General features: G+C 42.1%; 1 long non-coding RNA gene across 1 annotated transcript in view; it reads right to left on the bottom strand.

Annotated features, from left to right (window-relative positions):
• Window positions 1–408: 408 nt before the first annotated feature.
• Window positions 409–19,446, bottom strand: part of LOC122553253 — a 45,423-nt gene continuing 26,385 nt past the window's right edge. The window contains exon 3 of the long non-coding RNA XR_006312666.1: window positions 409–488. This is a non-coding gene — a long non-coding RNA (uncharacterized LOC122553253). The remainder of the gene's footprint in view (window positions 489–19,446) is intronic.

The raw sequence follows: 19,446 nt of genomic DNA, 5'->3' as shown, positions 1-19,446 counted from the left end.
GCCACCTCTCAGCCCAGCTCTGCAGCTTATCTATGTCTCTCTGTAATCTACAACATCCTTCGTCACTATCCACAACTTCACTGACCTTAGTGTCATCTGCAAATTTACTAACCCACCCTTCTACGCCCTCATCCAGGTCGTTTATAAAAATGACGAACAGCAGTGGAACCAACACTGACTCTTGCGGTACACCACGGTAACTGGACTCCAGGATGAACATTTCCCATCAACCATGCTTTGGTCAATACCACAGGGTCTACTTGGTTTCACTCCATTTTGAAGAATTTTTAGTATTTTATACAACTATTTCAGAAGATAGGGATAAGCCACCAACATCTCTGTGTAGGCCAGACCAAGTGAGGGTGGCAGCATGAAAACAGTTTCATGGTCATTGTTAGACTTTTCATTCCAGATTTTATTGAATTCAAACTTCAACATCTTGGTTCCCAGAACATGATCTGGATCTCAGGATTATAATATAGCAGCATCTAAAGAAAAATAAGAAAGAGAAATCCAGTATGAGAGAAAATTATTTTAAAATATAGACACAGGCAAGTAATCATTCCTATAAATAACTAAAAAGGAAAAGAGTCGCTAAAGTGAACATTGAACCTTTGGAGGATGAGATTGGGAAACTAATGAGGGGGCCGAAATGAATGTGGGGAAGCATTAACTGTGTGGTTTGCATCCACTTTCACTGTAAAAGGTATAAAAAATTTCAAGAAAAGGAAGGAAGTTATTTTGACAAACATGATCATTGGAGAAAAGGTACTGAGAAAATTGTTGCAACTAAATAACGTCAAATCCTCTTGAGATGATGGTTTAGGTCCAGGGATTTTACAGAAATGGCTAATGAGATAATAGCTGTATTCGGTGTAAACTTCCAAAATGTCTTGGGTTCTGACATGGAAAACTACAGACGTAAAACTTCTGTTTAAGGAAGGTAGGAGATAGAAAGCCGAAAACTATAGGCCATTTAATTTAACATCTGCTGTTAGGAAAATACTTGAATCTATTATAAAAGAGGTTACAGCAGGGCATTTAGAAAATCTTAATGCAATCAGGCAGAGTCTTCAGGGTTTACTGAAAGGGAGACTGTGTTTTACTAACTTATTAGTTATTTGAGGAAGTAACAAGCATGGTTGATAATGGGGAAAAGATAGATATGGTGTATTTTGATCTCCAAAATACTTTTGGTAAGTACTGTATGAAAGGCTACAACACAAGATAAGAACTCACGGTATAAGGGATAAGATGTTAACATGGATGGAGGATTAGTTAACTAACTGGAGCCACAGAGTCAACATCTATGGGTTATTTGCATATTAGCAAGTTGTACCTAGTACAGTCAGTTCTGCTGTAATGTGGTAGTTCCATTTATCATGCAATCCCCTGTGTAATAGCACCACCATTTAAAGTAATGGGGCCAGAATTATGTTATAACCAACATACACTTTATAAGTTCACAGTGTCCCCGATTTGTCAATCGCATTATAGTGAATTTGTAATAACGAAACATGTGTTATAGCAGAACAACCTGTACATTGAAATTGAGATCATTGTGAGGGCCTCATATATTAACAATCTCAACCTATGACTTGGATGAAGGGACTGAGTACTCAATGTTCCAGTTAATTATAGGTCTGATGTCTATTATTCACATTGATTTGATCTAATTGATTACAGTCAAAGTCACCATAGTCCTGCTCTCTTGTTAGAGTGAGAGATGACTGGTGTTGGTTTAACCTGAGGGTCACCACATCTCAGGGGAGAGGAGAGGTTGAGAAGAAGGGTCCTTCATGGTCATCTCAGCTGGTGCAGGAATTGAACCCACACTGTTAGTGTGACTCTGCATCATAAACCAGCCATCCAGCTAACTGAACTAACCTTCAAAGTGTACCAAACTGGCTGTGAAGTCCATTGGGACATCTAAAAGCACCGAAAGAAGCTATATAAGTGCAAGTCTTTCTTTTAAGTGGGCTGGCGCCATTAATAAAATAGCTAAGCGATTTCATACCAATGCCCTGTGTTAATATTACACTGTGTAATGTTTAGACTGTGGAGTCTTTATGGAGAACATAGATAAATCAGGAAAATATTCCAATTTTTGAGGCCATATGTACATCCTTGTCACAAGTACTGACGACATCATTAATTATGAAACTGCTTTCTGAAGTATTTCCAAAGTAATTTCAGCTAAAAAAAAAGGTTTGAAATAATATTTCATGGTTTGTACTACTTGACAGTATTCCTGCTAAATTCACAGAGATGTCAAGCAGTTTGACACTGGATCTAATTGACACAGCCAGTTTGTTTTTCAAAAGAAAGTAACTGCCGTTCCAGGGTACTTTGCAGGAAAATGGAACCGGCTGAAAAATCGAGTTGGTTCTGCAGTTGTTATAACGAGAGGATAAATGATTACTGTAAATGTCAAAGGAATGCAGACAGTCTGGCAATGGAAGGAAGGAGGTCAGGATTGACAGAGGCCCTGCCTGCTATAATCTGTTGGTCTTTCCCCATTTGTCCATCTGATCAAGTTTATGAGTCTAAATCAAGTTTGGTAATCTCCAACGGTCTAGACTGGGATGATAAAATCCACACATCACCCTCTAAATCATTATTTGTCCTTTTGCTGTTCTGGACTGTGCTGCAATACATATGTAATGAACTTGTCAAATTCACAGTCAGACTTTCTTAAATGTTGTTATCTTAACTAGAATCCAGTGTGTTACCCCTCCCCCCCCACCCCTGGAAGCTGCTGCTCAGTTCCAGTTTTCTTTACCACTTGAACCATGGAAATCAAACAATATTTTTCACATAAAACTGACACATTCCCTAAAGCAGGACAGTTTTGTCTGAGCTGCAATTGCAACATTCGCTTCTCATCCTCAGGACGACTCGTTTAAACCTCCATCAAATGATGTTCCAGTGCAAATGATAAGAAGATGACACTCTGAGGCTTGGACTCATTTACAAGGAAGCATGGTCAGAATAAATCCTTTTACACCATGAGGTTTTTCTTCCTCAGTGAACTGAAGCCGATCTTTTACAGCTCCCCATCGTACTGCAACGTGTGTCTTGATGGTGTGGCTGTTGAAATTCCATAAACACTTTGCTATTTATCAGCGCTTTCTGGGGAGTGATGTGTGGAACGCTTGACAAATTCATTAGTTGGTTTACTGGTTTGTCCTTTCACTTACAAGTGAAGCACTGTAATGAGTTCATAATTAATAGTTTGGTGCAATTAAGTGGGCTGTTTGCCAACAAAGTCACAAAGCCTAAGGTTAAGAATTAATTCACAATTCACTGACTTCAAAGTCAAAGAGAAAGTTGACTTCCACTAGTAATCTAGAGCCTTAAGTTAATGCTCTGACAATATGGGCTCATAGAAACATAGACAATAGATGCAGGAATAGGCCATTTGGCCCTTCCAGCCTGCACCACCATTCAATATGATTGTGGCTGATCATGCAATCTTAGCGTCCCCATTCCCACTTCCTCTCCATCCCCCTTGGTCCCCTTAGCCACAAGGGCCAATCCAGCTCCCTCTTGAATATATCTAATGAACTGGCCCCAACAGCTTCTCTGAGTGACAAACTTCCTCCACATCTCAGTCCTGAATAGCTTACCCCTTATTCTTAGACTGTGGACTTCTCCAACATCAGGAACATTCTTCCCCCATCTAGCTTGTCCAGTCCCATCAGGATTTTATGCATTTCTATGAGATCCCACCTCATCTTTCTAAAGTCTTCTATAGTTCAAGTCCTATTTGAAATCATTAATAGACCTGGACTTTAAAATTGGGGTGATCATGAAACTATCATTGCTCGAAAACCCATCTCATTCATTAATGTCTTTTAGGAAAGGAAATCAACTATCCTTACCTGATCTGGGCAACACGTGACTCCAGGCACGCAGTAATGTGGTTGAATTTCAACTGCCCTCTGAAATGGCTGAACGAGACATTCGGTTTAAGGTCAATTAGGGATGAGCCTTGCCAGCAACACTCACATCTCAAGAAAGAAGATGCGATGAGTTAAAATGAGATTTATGAGGGAGTTTTCTTCTGCAGAATTAACCCCTTGTGAATTGTAATTGCATTGCTACTGCAATTCAGAAAGTAAAGCACTTTGAACTGCTCTGAGCTTATGAGCGGCGCTACAGCATTGCAAGTGTTCCTTTCATTGCAGGAGCCTGCAATTTTGAAGCATGTGATGTTACTTTGGGAATCAGTGTGCTAGAAAGATACATCCTTGCATTGTTTGTTCGAAAGAGGAGTTCCCCTTGTGGAAAACTACCTTACAATTTAATTTTTACAATTGTGTTGCTTTTTTCTGGTTTTGCCCAATGTGGCTTACTCATACTGACATCAGAAAGTATATTTTAAAAAGTTAGAAGGGGTCTCAAGGAGGTTTCCCAGATGTTGGCAAAGGTGAGGGAGACTGCAGTTTTTGGGAGAGGTTGGAAAAATTTGGACTATTCTCCTTGGAATAGAGAAGGGCGACCTCACGGAGATTTTAAAAATGCTGAGAGGGTTTGATGATGGAGACAGAAAGCGTCTGGCCTTTGGTGAATGGGTCCATAACCAGAGACTAGAGACGGAAATCCACCAGGAGAAAGATCTCGAGGAGGGGCTGAGGGGGAACATCTTTGCTCCAAGAGCTGTTGTGGTCTGGAGCTCTGGGCCTCAAAAGGTGGAAGAAGAAGTTGTTTCAGTAATTTTAACAAAAAAGGAATTGCGAGCCTGAAGTATTTTCAATTTGGCGTCTATTGTCAAAGTCACCTCTAGGGGGCACGCGCCAAAGCATAGGTTAGCATCAAGTCACTGCAAAGGGACAGGATAGCTGCTACCAGAAACCAGGAATAGCAGCGTTCCCAACATTGTTCCCTATGGAACAGCATGCCAATGGGAGCCGCACCTCTGGGATGGGGTGAGAGGAATGCAGAAGCTTAAATCTGTTCTTCTGTTTTGTCTCCAGTTTTCCATTCAGTCCAATCAGTCTGATCCACAAAGAGACTCAGGTCAGCCTTTGTGGGACAGGGTTGAGGAGGAGGAGGCGATGGGTGAGGGAGGGAGGGGGGAGGAGGGTGGGAGGGTGTGGCTGCTCATCCTCTGCTTTTCGAGAATGAGGGCTGGGGGATAACTGTAAATCTTTAGTGAGCTTCCTCTTCTGTCTGACTAAAACCTCACCAACTGGTGATCAGGCCAGCATTCATCACCCCTACCCTAGTTACCTTTGAGAAAGTGATCACGAGCTCCCTTCTTGAACCGCTACAATCCATGTGCTGTGGGTTGACCCACACTGCCCTTAGGGAGGGGATTCCAGGATTTTGCCCCAGTGACACTGAAGGAACGCCGATATATTTCCAAATCAGGACGGTGAGTGAATCAGAGGGGAATTTTCAGGGGGTGGTGTTCCCATGTATCTGCTGCCCTTGTCCTTCTGGATGGAATGGGTGTGTTTAGAAGGTGCTGTCTGAGGATCTTTGGTGAATTTCTGCAGTGTAGATTGTTGAGCTTCTGGCTGGCAGTCAAACTGGGGTGTTTGCAATGTGAAAACACACAGATTATCCACAAACACACACAGGGATTTCTATAGTAAGCACATGACCCCACCAGGAAAGAAGGAAATGTTGACTGAGCTCTGTCGATGTGCATTCGGTTTCATTATGACATAACGTTTGGAGTTGCAGCTAGAATAGATCAAACATTAAACTCAAAAGTTCAACAAATAGCAAGTCACGGAATCATAAAGTTTGTACAGCACAGAAAAAGGCTGTTCGGCCATTTGTGTCTGTTCTATTACCGAGTGCCAATCTCCACTTTTTCCCCATATCCCGGCATACCATGTCTACCCAAAATGATCTTTAATGTAGTTATATCTCATTAGGCACTAACTTTTATTTATTAATAACCTCTTCATTTCAGTGCCATTTAAGATGACAGTTTTGAAACCACCTTGCAGCTTGTTTTCCAGTGGGGGGGTGGGAGTGGGTAGGCATTGCTGCTTGATCTGAAGATCAGGGAGATGGCAGCAAACAGGTGAGAACAGACATGTCAAGGGCCAGAGGGACTCATCGCGAGCTCAGAGCAGTCTCGAAAGCCCCCGGGTACTCAGTACAATGAGGAACTTACTTCTTTCATACTGATGTTTATTGATTTGCCGCGTTCAGAGGGAGTGACTGTTAGTGTTTGCCTTTATGGCCTGAACACAGAAACAGGAATATTGCAAATTGATCTGTCTCCTTGCCTTTGTCAGGCTGAGCTCCCATTACATTTGTTTCTCTGTCATGTCATCTCTTGCTCTGACTCTCAGTGTATAATCAACCCTGGCTAAACATTGTGGCCAGAGCTGATTAATTTCCCCCATGCTCTACTGGCTCCTTTGATGGACTCTCTGTTTGATGATCTATGCAATAGATGAGCATTTCTGATTATTTCACCTCTGGCCTTTAACCCACTACTCCCCTTCCCCCAACTTAGCCCCAGCGCTCCCTACACCTATAAGCTTGTCTACCCTGCACCTGAGCAAAGGAAGGCTTGCATTATATTTTACAGAACGGAATTACAAGATGCTCATTTTATTTATACAATCACGACATATTGCTAACAGATTCAGATTCCTCCTGGATAAATAATACAAATTCAGACCTTAAAGTATATAAGGAAAAGAAATTCCATTCCACTGGTGACATATTTCAGTTAGAATAACAATAGAAACAGATGCACAAACCTCTTGAGTCACTAGCACCTTATTGTTACAATATATACCTTCCTCATGACTGCTGAACCTCTACCTTAATACTTAAATTTAATTTATAACATATCGAACCAGCTTTGAATAACGTTCGCTATTTCATTCCAATTTTATTTTCATAGCTTGTTAGCACAGGGTGGCCAGTTAACATCGATGGTTCGCAAATGATTCCGAATAGGGCTAAGTGTGTCAGATTTGACCTTTGCTCCATGGACATCACAGACTGTAATACCAAACATTCTACTGTAAATGTGGTTAACAATGGGATACTAAGCAGTTACTCTGTTTTGGTGATGCTGTTTGAGGGATAGGTTCACAGGTGACCAGGGAGAACTCTCCAGCTGTTCTTTAAGGTGCTGCTATGGGATCTTTACGTGGATCTGAACAAGCAGACAGTGCAGTGCTCCCTCAGTACTGCATTGGAACATCAGCCTTAGGGTTTGAGTTGCTCAGTTCCTGGAGTGGGGTTTGAATCCAGGATCTTGAGGGCTCGGAAGTCCTGGCACCTGAACTGCATCGTCATCCACTCTCTATCCCCGGCTCGCCCTCAGGATCAGGAATGATTTGCTTCCGGTTCAATGTGTTCGGAGATGGTTGCTAAGTCTAACAAGTGACCTACAGTCTCCTTCCTACGTGGGGATAGTGGGGCTAAAAGGTTGTTTGGAGGTTTGTGTGCTATCTTCAATGTCTCAGCATTGTCTCTGTACTTTCCTGACAAACTCTCCCAGTGTGTTTGCTGCTTTTCCAGATTCTCCATTTTGGTGAGTCATGAGCTGGTGACTCTCATGAGTCAATGGGGATGTTTGATATGTTTAGGGATCCTCTCAGGCTATCCTTAAGGACCTGCCCCATTATAAAACTGTACCATGGACCGTGGTTGAGGAACTCTCAAATCACCAGGCCTTCTCCGTAGAGATGTGGGCAATCAGGCTGTGCCATGCTCTCTTTCCTTTTGTCTGGTTTTATTGGCAGAGTGTAATGAGTTGATCAGTGTTTGAATGTGTACATTTTGTTATTCACTTTATAGAAAGTGCAGTATCTCCCTTTACCTTCGAATATACAAACCAGGAACAGAACTAGGGCCACTCAACCCTTCAAATCTGCTCCTTCATTCGATAAGATCCTGGTTGATCTATCTGGGTTCCTTTTTATCCCTGAGAATCTCTGATTCCCCTGTCTAACAAGAATCTGCCTACTTCTGCCATAGTACACTGCCTGCAGTGACATCTGAGTGAATACCAGTCAGCTTTAACTGAACACAATACAATACACAATAGAAGGACCAGCTCCATCATCAAGACATAATTAAGTACCATCATTTGTATAAACCTCCATCCTATTACAGAATTCTATCTTATGGAAAGAGGTTGAGGCCAAAGCATTGAATGTTTTCAAGGAGTTAGGTAGAGTTCTTGGGTCTAAAGGGATCAAAGGCTATGGGGAGAAAGTGGGAACAGGGGACTGAGTTGGATTATCAGCCGTGATCTGATTGGATGGCGGAGCAGGCTTGAAGGGCTGAATGGCGTGGTCCTGCTCCTATCTTCGATGTTTCTGTGTTTTTTAAACAAGCTTTGACCAGTTCGCCATATTCCTAACACCAGTCATTCCATCAGGATTGGAGACAGCATTGCTCCCAATGCCCGCATGACAGGCAGTGAGAAATATTGACCAGAACACTGAGAAAAACATCCCTGTTCTTCAGTCAAAGTATTGTGATGGAATCCTACCTCCACATGACAGGATAGTGCTGGCTTATATTTACATACCTCCATCCAAAAGACAGCACCCCCTGACAGAGCCGCAAACCCGGTTTGAGTTTATACCTTGCATGGAAAATAGATTAATGGGGGAATGAGAGAATAAAGAGAAAACTATTAGTGGTTGAATATTAATGGTTAACTGTGCAGCTCAATGATCCTGGTTAAAGAGAGTGCAGTGGGTGGAGGTATAGCAGAATGGGTATATCATCAACGATATGAGATCAGATGGATTCAGGAGCTGAATGTGTCCAACGGTACCTTGCCTAGCGTCTCTTGTGTATAGTCATACACTCAATGAAGTCCATTGATGCTCATTTATCTGAGTGAGTGCAGCCCTTACCTGATCTTAATACAGTGAAGGCATTTTCAGGACTCGCTATTTGGCGAGATCCAAAGTTCAGTCCTCTACATCAGTCTAGATAAATCTTTGTTGATGGGGATGTGTAAGAATCCTCCACCAAATGTGTTCACAGCTCAATATCCTGTGGGATCAGACTAACTGGTCCCAGGAAGAGGTGCAAGAGAAGAATAATTTTTTACAAATTTAATCTCTCCATTCCAAGTATTAGTGATTGAAATTTGGAGGAAATCTATGTTCTTGATGAAAATGGATTGGAAATTCTTGAATGACAGAGTGCACTGGAACAGAAGTCAATGAGAAAATACAACAAAGAATTGTACGGTTTCCTTCATTTAAGGTCTGGGGACCTTGGCAGAAGAGAATCTCTGTTCATCAAGAAGGATTGGAAATATTCTCAGAACCATAAGAGCTAGGAGGAGGAGTAGGCCATTCAGCTCCTTGAGCCTGCTCTGCCTTTTAATACGATCAGGGCTGATCTAATCTCGGCCTCAGCTCCACTACCCTGCCCGCTCTCCATGACTCTTTAACCCATTACTGAGAAATCTGCCTCCTCTTTAAATTTACTCAATGTCCTAACATCCACCGCCCTCTGGAGGAGTGAATTCCACAGATTCATGACCCTTTGAAGGAAGTAATTCCTTCTCATCTCTGTTTAAAACCTGCTACCTCTTGTTCGAGATTGCCCCACAAGGGGGAACATCTTCTCTATGTCTACCTTGTCAATCCCCTTTGGCATCTTATATCCCTCAGTTAGATTTCCTCTCATTCTTCTGAACTCCAGAGAGTATCGGCTTAAACTGATCAATCTCTCTTCAGAACCCACCATCTCTGGAATCAATCTAGTGAACCTCTGAACTGCGGGCAATATGACTTCATCCCTCCTCAAGTAAGGACATCTATACATCTCTTATGGTACACCACATCAGGAGCTACATGGCTGTGCTAACATTACAAAATTGTGACAAATGTGTTCTGCTAATGCAGAGATATTAATTTGATGTTTATGAAATTCCTGACTCAGTGAGGATGAAGACTCCAAGCTCAGTATTTATGCATAATTCAAGAACTGTTGTAACAGAATATCCTGGTCACTTTTTGTTTTATTAACAGCACGGCTGCAATTTCTCGATATGCAGATGATTTCTAGGTGTGTTGCTGAACGTGAGAGACTGGTCAAGATAGGACAGAGGGGGAGTAGTGGACCCACACAACCAGGCCTTTCTGTCAGTGCCTTGGTAAATTATGGGAACTTCACTTTGTCCTGGTAGGAAACATAGCATTCTGCTGAAACAAGCTGTTCAGCTACTGCTTACAGTATCCGACAGTTGTGAACACATCCCCTGAAGTTAGAGTACAAATCACCACTGGTTTGATCCCAGCTGGGGATTCCTATTTTCAGTTAAACTTGCTGTATATTACTACACCTCAGGCTAATCCACTCCCCTCTCTTCCCACTCACTGACTTTCGTTGGTTTTAATTCTACAGTTTCTCCTTTGTTCACTCTGAGTTGCAGCATAACCAGGAAGAATTGATCTTAAATTGCATTTCGGTATTATTCCAGTCGCTCATCAATAGGACCTGGGCTGAGGATTCACTGACTGGAAAAAAAGGGCATGATTGATACTCGTGTTTTGTTCTCCGAGTCTATTAGCGCTCAGTGGAATATCCCTAATCTGAAGTCTGTGGCCCGGACTGCCTGCTATCGACATGCAGATTAATCAAGGCAATGCATCCAGCTGCTCAAAGCCTTTTCATGTATCAAAGGAAAGTTAAAGACAGTGACCTTTTCTTACAAGATGTCTTTGGACAATCATTTAAGAGTAAGTTTTAAACAAGAAAAAAAACAATAAGTTAACATTTCTCTTCATTGTTCTCTGATCGATTTATCCATATCACTGATACTTCCTGCAAATATTGTTTCAGAATTATCTCAACGTTTGAAGGGTAAAACATTATCCCATTTTTCTAAGGTTTTGAAGTTTCAATCAGTGCAGGAGAAATTAATAACACCAATAAACAATCTTGGAATTTATTTTAAATAGTGACACTTCCCCGATTCCCCAGCTTGCCCCCCCTTCACAAATTCCACTGCAGAATTGTGAGAAATTATTGTTTTTCTCCCACGTATAAAAGAACAATATTCCAACTTTATTAGTGCATATTTCGTTCAAGGCCACACTTAGTGCTATGTGTAGTATTGTGATCAACAGAATCACACATTAACTGTGAAAGAAAGTAACCTGGAGTTCAGGGATGAGGAATATGTACCAAATATCCAGCCACAATCCAAACTAAACCTGAGTATAGTCACTCTTATTGGTCAATTCGGAAAAAGGTGAGTTGAGGAACATTTAAATTAATAGTGTTTTATATTCTAATCAAGCAAAGAAATTAAGCACTTTTTAATCAATCTGCTCAGAGATGTTATGACACACCTTCAAAGCATATGAGACTTGAACCTGGGTCTACTAGCCTAGAGGTATGGACATTGCCACTGCACTGGAAGAGCCCACTTCCAGAGAGTAATTAAATTTTTATTTTATTTAACTTGTTTTTCTAATCAACTTGTTCAGAGATGTTATTTCACACCTCTGGAACAAGTGGGACTTGAACCCAAACCTCCCAGTCTAGAGGTAGGATCACTACCACAGCGATACAAGCAGGGAACCCACCCAGATAGAAATGATAACACCTGGAAATATTGTCTTTAACTGTCCCTTGATTCAAGAATGACTTCTGCTCAGGGTTATGAGTTTCTGCTGTGCGTCTTCATGTGACTGATGAGGCCAATTGTCAAACCCTAGACCTTTAGATACATGGGGCAGGATGTCCCGCATGGGAACGTGGAACCTGCATACAGGATTTGCTTTCTTTCCCTTTCTTCTCTATCACAGCCCTGCCTCAATGTTAAGGCATTTGGACACACTTTGGTGGACAAATTAATGTCATTTTTGATGAGTCTTTCTATAGTTTTCTTTGCCTGCCCTTGGGACATTGGTCAGGTGAGAGTTGACAGAAATGGACCTGGGGGCAGAGTGACTTTCCAACTTCCGGACACCGTGTCCAACCCATCAAGGTTCCTTTTGCAGGAGTTTTGCCTGAGCGTAGGGATGGCTTTGAGAAGGAATCCAGCATCTGTTCAGAAGTCTGAATGTACATGACTGTTGAAGGGCCCACACTAATGAACTGCAGTGAGACACGGACTGTGTTTCGGTGACAAATAAAAGAACTGGAGAGATTCCACCAGCAGTACCTTCACCACATTCTCTGGATTCAGTGGGAGGGAGAAATACCATAAGAACATAAGAGCTAGGAGCCAGAACAAATCATCACTCCCCATGATGTCATCATGGTGGGTGGTGCTAAAGGCACAGCTCAGTATTAACCCTTTCAGACCCTGGCCAAACAAGAGCCAGTAAGGATTCTCTAAAGAGCATTAGTGATTAAACAGCATTTGTGAACTGGACTGTTTTTTTAATCCATGAATTCACTGTTGGATTACTGAGCTGACTTTATAATTCCAGGTTTAATTTTCTAAAAAGTTGATCTTAAATTCTACCTGCTGCCAGAGAGGGGTTTGGACCTATGTTCCCAGGACCTAAGGAGGGCTTTGAGGGGAAATAAGACAACAACATTACCACTATTCCACTGCCTCCCTAACAATGCAGCTGTGGGAAGCTGTGTGCAGGTTTGGATTTTTTATTGTTTTCACTGATGGGCGCGGCTCGCTCATCATGGAGAACTCTTGGATGACGATGGGACCGAGCTCGAGGCAGGGCACGAAGACACAGTTTAGGTTTACAGATGGTCAATGGGTGTGATACAGGGGCCAGCACAACTCACCGCAGTATCAACATTGATGCAAGTCAGAGGTTATCAGGGACGTGTGTGAGAGAGACGGCTAACACTAACCCTATCGCAGTCACCATTTTATTGGAGAACAGAGTTGGCTTGAGGGGGGCCAAATGATGCACATCCTGTTCTTATTTTGTAAGTTCATGCGAACAAACCATACTTTGCCTTACACACCAGATAATACTCCTTCAAAAAGGTACTTTGTAACTTTTAGTGGAAATTTGCATTAATGTGGAATTGAATCTTTTTATGACACCAGTGAAGAGTCCAGATATTGTCAGATGTTCCCTTTGACTTGTAGCTGTTTGAATGATTGACAGCTGAAAAACAACATACTAAAAAGAGCATTTTTACTGAGTTCTGAAGCCTGTTATTGACTGGCATACAATAATTAGCGTCACACAATGTCAGAAATAAAAGTTACTCACGTTGATTCAAGGCAAATTTCGAGGATGGGATACAAATTAAGTAACGAATATGGAGCCAGCAGTTTGTAGCCCATGCATCTTTGAAGCGAAGTTGACAGCTTGTGTACGAGATGGATTTGTTAGTGATCTCACATTTTTCTTTTAACTGTCCACCCATTCTGTGTTACTCTGTCAGTTGCAAAGTAATTTGAAATTACACATTTAACTGTTAAGCACCAGAACTTAACCATTTCACAAATGTTGGAACCTACGGTCAGCCATATAAACACAGTGACTTCAAGAGCAGGTCAGAGGCTGGGAATCCTGCAGCGAGTAACTCACCTTCTGACTCCCCAAAGCCTGCCCACCATTTATAAAGCACAACTCAGGAGTGTGATGGAATACTCCCCAATTACCCTGGATGGGTGCAGCTCCAACAACACTCAAGAAGCTCGACACCATCCAGGACAAACTTGATTGGCACTACATCCACCGTAAATTAACTCCATCCAGTTGTAACTGTTATGGCTGTGTCCACTGATACCATCTGAGATGTTTTGGACAGATTCACTGTCACCAGTCCTACTTCCTGTCACCAACACAGACCACACAACCTCTTCTACAGAAGTCTTGGTCCCTATTGAACAGAGTATGTTTATTATATAATACTTAATAGTTAGTTGCATGACCTCTGAGCTACAAGAGAGAGTCTTGTGAAATCTCAGGTAGACCTAAGGGGAAGTACATCTGGCTGTTTAACTACATGAAACGTATTGCTGTTGGGTTTAAAGTGCAGTCAAAAATGGTGACTTTTTTTGCAGATATCTTGTAGATGGTAGAGACTGCTATCACAGTGTGTCAGTGTCTAATGTAATACAAGACAGTTAGTACCTCATATCACTCAATACGTTCTGTCCATTAGGATGAGAAAGATTTCCTGAGAAGAGTGAGACAGGTTTATATTTGGGACTGGTTCTTGAAGATCATAGAATGCCTATAGTGTGGAAACAGGCCATTCTGTCCATCGCATCCACACTGACCTTCCAAAGAGCATCCAATCCAGATTCACCCTATCCCTGTATTTTCCATGGTCAATCCATGCTAACCTGCACATCTTTGAATTGTGGATGGGAAGTGGATTACCCGGAGGAACCCACACAGACATGGGGAGAATGTGCAAACTCCACACAGACAGTCACCCATGATTGGAATCAAACCCAGGTCCCTGGCACTGTGAGGCAGCAGTGCTAACCACTGAGCCACTCGATTTCTAAGTTTCATGTTCAATGCTGTGATTTACTTTTTCAAATAATCGAGAACACCAGCCCGTATGTGTTCCTCTCCAAGCCCCACATCATCCTAATATGGAAATACATCACTGTTCCTTCACTGTGGCTGGACCATAATCCTGGAGGACTCTTCCTTAGTCCACGATAACCTGACTCGCGCAGTTTACCTGTCGCTGTAGTGCAGAGGTACTTGTTGGAAATGCACTCTCTCAATGTGTTGACAACTCAACTGTAGTTGACGTCTGCCTGAGCTCACGGAGCTGCTAAAACCATAGTGAGAATGGTAGGCACCGTGCAAGGATTTGTGAATGTGTCATTCTGCAATCACTCCTTTAATCTTGATCTGCCAATTTCATGCTATTCTTTACACGAACGTAAAAAATCTGAACAGGATTAGGCTATTTAACTTGTGCAGCTATTCTGCCATTCATAGGACCATGGCTGATCTTTTATCTTGACTTCATTTCCTGCCTCGATCATCACATCCCTACGCCCAAAGATCTATTGGCCCAGGCTTGAACTTTACCCAGTGACTGATCACCCACAAATCTCTGCAGGAGAAATGTCCAAAGAAACACCAGCCTCTGATTGAAAAGACGTCTCCTCATCTCAGTCCTAAATGGCAACCCCTTCTCCTGAGATTCTGGTGACTAGTTTAGATTGGAGGAGAAAGTGAGGACTGCAGATGATGGAGATCAGAGCTGAAAATGTGTTGCTGGAAAAGCGCAGCAGTTCAGGCAGCATCCAAGGAGCAGGAGAATCGACGTTTCGGGCATGGTGGGTAGGATTTTTCAGATGGCTTGGTTTCTCCTCTTGCCACTCGAAGATTCATCAGGGACACTTTAGCACTGATACGGGCTGCCCAGTAACTGTTTCACATTCAGACGGCTATTGATTGGCCAAAGACCTGACTTTTGCCCTTACCTGAGGAATAAATGCCAACCTTGAGAGCTGCCAGCCGTGCTCAAACGGCCCCAACAATGCCATGTTTGGGTGGTCACTACAGACTATTCCCAATGAAAAGGAGCTAATGGTGGTTGGACTGTAGGCAGGTCTGCGACCCCTGGACATCCTGCCTGGCAGTCCCCAGTGATGATGGCTGGGTTTGAGAAGCCATGGAAGGGTTGGGTCTAAAAGAGTCAGCTAGCTCATGGGGCTGCATTTCCAGTGGACACAGGCAATCCTCAATGGGAGTACAATGTTCACTACCCCCTCAATGTTCTCTGCGTGGCTCACCTTTTCTTCATTCATGGGATGAGGATGTCACTGTCAGCATTTATTGCCAATAGGGCAGTTAAGAATCAACCACATCGCTGTGGGTCTGGAACCACATGTAGGCCAGACCAGATCAGGATGGCAGTTTCCTTTCCTGAAGGAGATTATTGAACCGGATGGGTTTTTTCCAACAATCATCCACAGGTTCATGGTCATCATTAGACCTTAATTCCAGATTTTTTTTGTTGAATTCAAATTCCACCATCTGCAGTGGTGGGATTTGAGCCCGGATCCCTGGAACATGACCTGGGTCTCTGGATTAACAGTCCAGTGATAACACCACTAGGCCATCACCTCCCTCAATTCCGAGGACCAGATAGGCGCAGTGTTTGTTGGACTGGACACTTATTGCTGTACGAAATTCACCTGAATGCCAACTAAGAATGCTTGTCCCTCACTGTCCCTTACACTACTACTGTATACAGATAATTAAACCTCCTCTATTATAACCACTCTCCCCATTATAGCTATTCTCTAATAGTTACACCTCGCTGTAATTGACTTGTTGAATAGTTCTGCTGTATGCTTTGTTAGTGGTCAGTGTAATATATTGAGGCCTAGCGCCTTCAAAGTTGCCAGCACAGGGAATTGAAAATTCCACTCTTTAGCTTTCAATTTCTTCTGAACTCCAGAGAATATAAGCCTGCTCTGTTTAACCATTCCTCAGAGGAGACTCCTCTCATCCTAGGAAACCATCCCATGAGCTTCCCTGACATTGTCTCTGAGGAAGTCTGTCCCTTGTTAAGTAAGGAGTCTGAAGCTGGATAGAGGAGATCTTCCAAAAGCCCTGAGAGTACTCTGCGGGTAATTCAAGAAGAGACCTAAACAGACCATGCCAGAGAAACTCAGCAAATCTACACAGCGTCTGTGGAGAGAGAAACAGAGTTAATGGCTCCAATCCAGTGAGTCTTCTTCAGAACTGGAGTTGTTCACCTTGAAACATGAACTCTGTTTTTTGTTTGTTTTGGGTCTTTGTTTTATTTAAAGAGTAATTCAGGTCTGCTGTAATAAAGAGCAACAGATCACTAAAACAGTGAGAGGATAATTCAGGTGGGACAGGAAGGATTTACAGAATGGAATCAAGGTGAATATTAAGGACAGACAGACTGCAAGAAAAAAGTGCGACAAAATAATCTGGGTGAGATTGTGGAAATTGTTTGGAATGATGTATGCTATAAATAAAAGAGTGAGTCCCTCTTGAAATCTTGTCCTTAATGAAAGAACTCCACAAGTTAAAGAATTATGGATAGAAAGTGCAAGTAAAATGCGTTTTCCTTTTGTTATAACTAAAAATACATGTCCTTCAGCAAAGGTACAGCTAAAAAATTAATAACCTTTCTGGAATGAAAGAATGGTAGATCCTGCGAGATGATCCAGTTAGCAAGTGTTGGCCCTGATAGATTCACTGTTTTGCTGCAGTTTGTCAGATGTTCCAATCATATCTGTAGAAGACAGTGATCAGGTCACATCATGAAACATTCAGCAAGCAGGAGAATTCAGGGACTGTTTTTGTTTCCCCCTGTGTGGTAGAATATGTCCCTGTCAGAGTTTAGTGCTCTTTACAACCGCTTTTTTCTTAATAGGAATAGAATCAGGGTTTCGGGAGAATTTAATTCCTGAGGGGATTCAGCCTTTTCTCTGTCTTTTGTCATCTATGTGAACCTCTGTTTCAAATTTTCTTATCCAGGAATTATCTGCGATTCCTGCTAACAGCGTTTCCTGATATATTCTTTGTTCCTCTAGGTTTTAGCGCGTTAATCCAGGCTGACATTTCATTGTAATACTGAAGGAGTGCCTCACTGACAGAAAAGTTTTGATCTGGCTTTAGTCTCAGTCCTTCTGAGAGAAGGAACTCCGTTCTCCTTATCTAAGGAATGATACATTGATATTGCAGGCAGTCCAGAGAAAGTTGACTGGGGTGATCCTGTGTATGAAGGGACTAGGAAAGGAGGAAAGGTTGAGCAGGTTTGGGCTGTTTTCATTGGGGTTTTAAAGAATGAAAAGCACTTAAACAAGCAAGATTCTTAGAGGATTGGCAGGGGAGATGTGAAAAGGTTGTTTCCCCCGTGGGAGGGTTTAGGTCCAATGGGCATCATCTCAGATTAAGGGAGCTCACATTGAAGACAGAGATGCGGAGGAATATTTTCTCTCAGAGGGGAGTGAATCTGTGGAATTCTTTACCACAGAGGCCAGGTCATTGAGTATATTCAAGGCTGATACAGACAAATCAAGAAGGGAATGGAGGCATAGGGGAAAAGGCAGGAAAGTGGAGTTAAATCAGATCAGCCACAATCTCATTGAACGACACTCGATGGGCTGAATGGCCTATTTCTGCTTCTACATCTCATGGTCACTCAAATTCTACTGGGTCAAATAGATTGGAAAATTCCTGAGTGATATCTGCATTTGGTTCATATTTACACTTGACTAGAAGTCAACCAATCAGACTTTATGATGAATCTGCCCATTAATACCCCAAAGCATCAAGATGTAGCTGATGTATAATCTATCACAGCCTGTGCTTGGAATCGGAAACTGTGTTCTTTTGTTGTGCATTTCAAAGTGGAAGTGTCAATTATTTTTTTCATTTTACTCTCGGTCTGTAAAAAATGGGTTGCACTGCTGTGAAAATTAGCAAGGAATATTTTTCTGATCCTTATGATTGAAGCTCTTCCTTGGAAATGTAACTAAAATATGCTGCACGGAGCTCATGAAACATTTCATGAAAACCATTTTCTTTTATGCTCCACATCAATAAGATGTTTCCTCTGCTACCTGCAGTGTCGGCTGATTGTACGATTTGTGGAACATCAGAGAAATGCAAGGAGTTACTTGACACAGGGTCACCATTTTTTAACGTTTATTTTTAATCATGTCCTGTTGAATTTTGTTTAATTCTGGAGTCTTGAACTGCATTTTTCAACTGATGAGACTGGTGGAAGAGTGGGTCATCTGGATTTGGCCCCAAGAATTTGAGTCACCAAGGTCTCCAGCACGGAAATAAGCCCTTCGGCTCATCAAATCAGTGCTGGTCAGAAACAACAACCTAACTATTCCAATCCCATATCCATCACTTGGCCCATCTTCTTGGCATCACAAGTGCACATCTAAATCCTTCTTAATTCTGAGCAGGGTTTCAGCCTTTAGTCCTGGAAGACGTTGGGTCAGGATTGCTGCACTTTTCCCAGTTCCGATGAGAAATCACAGACCTGAAACATTTCTCTGTCCACAGCTGCTGACTGATCAGAAAAGTTGTTTCCAGTGTCTTATTGTTGGAATTAAGTAAGGCTCACAATTTCTAAATGTTTCATTTGTGAAAAAAGGAAGGTGCAAATCATTGTCAGCCATCCATCTAATCATTCAATTAGCAGTGCACTGCGAGGAAGATCAGAGTGTAACAAATCTTACGTTATTTTCTTCAGTTGAGAAACTATTAATAGCTGTTCTGGTAAAAAAATCAGTTAATTGTTGCCTTTGGCTACACAGTTCTGGTTAATTATAGCCATCCATTCTTGCAGTCAAGGCCAGTGTATCAGGGCCTTTTCAAACATGATGTATATAACTAACAGGAGCTGACCAAATCAAGTTTTAAGGACAGATATAAATGCATATAATTGAGCTTATGAATATTACAGATCAAGTTGTATTGTGGATCAGAGTTATTCAGTCTGTGATATTAACTGTGATAGGTTAGGACATTTTCCAAAGTGCACGAACTTTAGTGTCAGATGCATGGAGAA

Source organism: Chiloscyllium plagiosum, chromosome 9 (assembly GCF_004010195.1).
Source record: "Chiloscyllium plagiosum isolate BGI_BamShark_2017 chromosome 9, ASM401019v2, whole genome shotgun sequence".
In the NCBI taxonomy this organism is placed as follows: Eukaryota; Metazoa; Chordata; class Chondrichthyes; order Orectolobiformes; family Hemiscylliidae; genus Chiloscyllium; species Chiloscyllium plagiosum.
The sequence above is the reverse complement of the archived record's forward strand: the minus strand, read 5'-3'. Positions and strand labels throughout refer to the sequence as shown.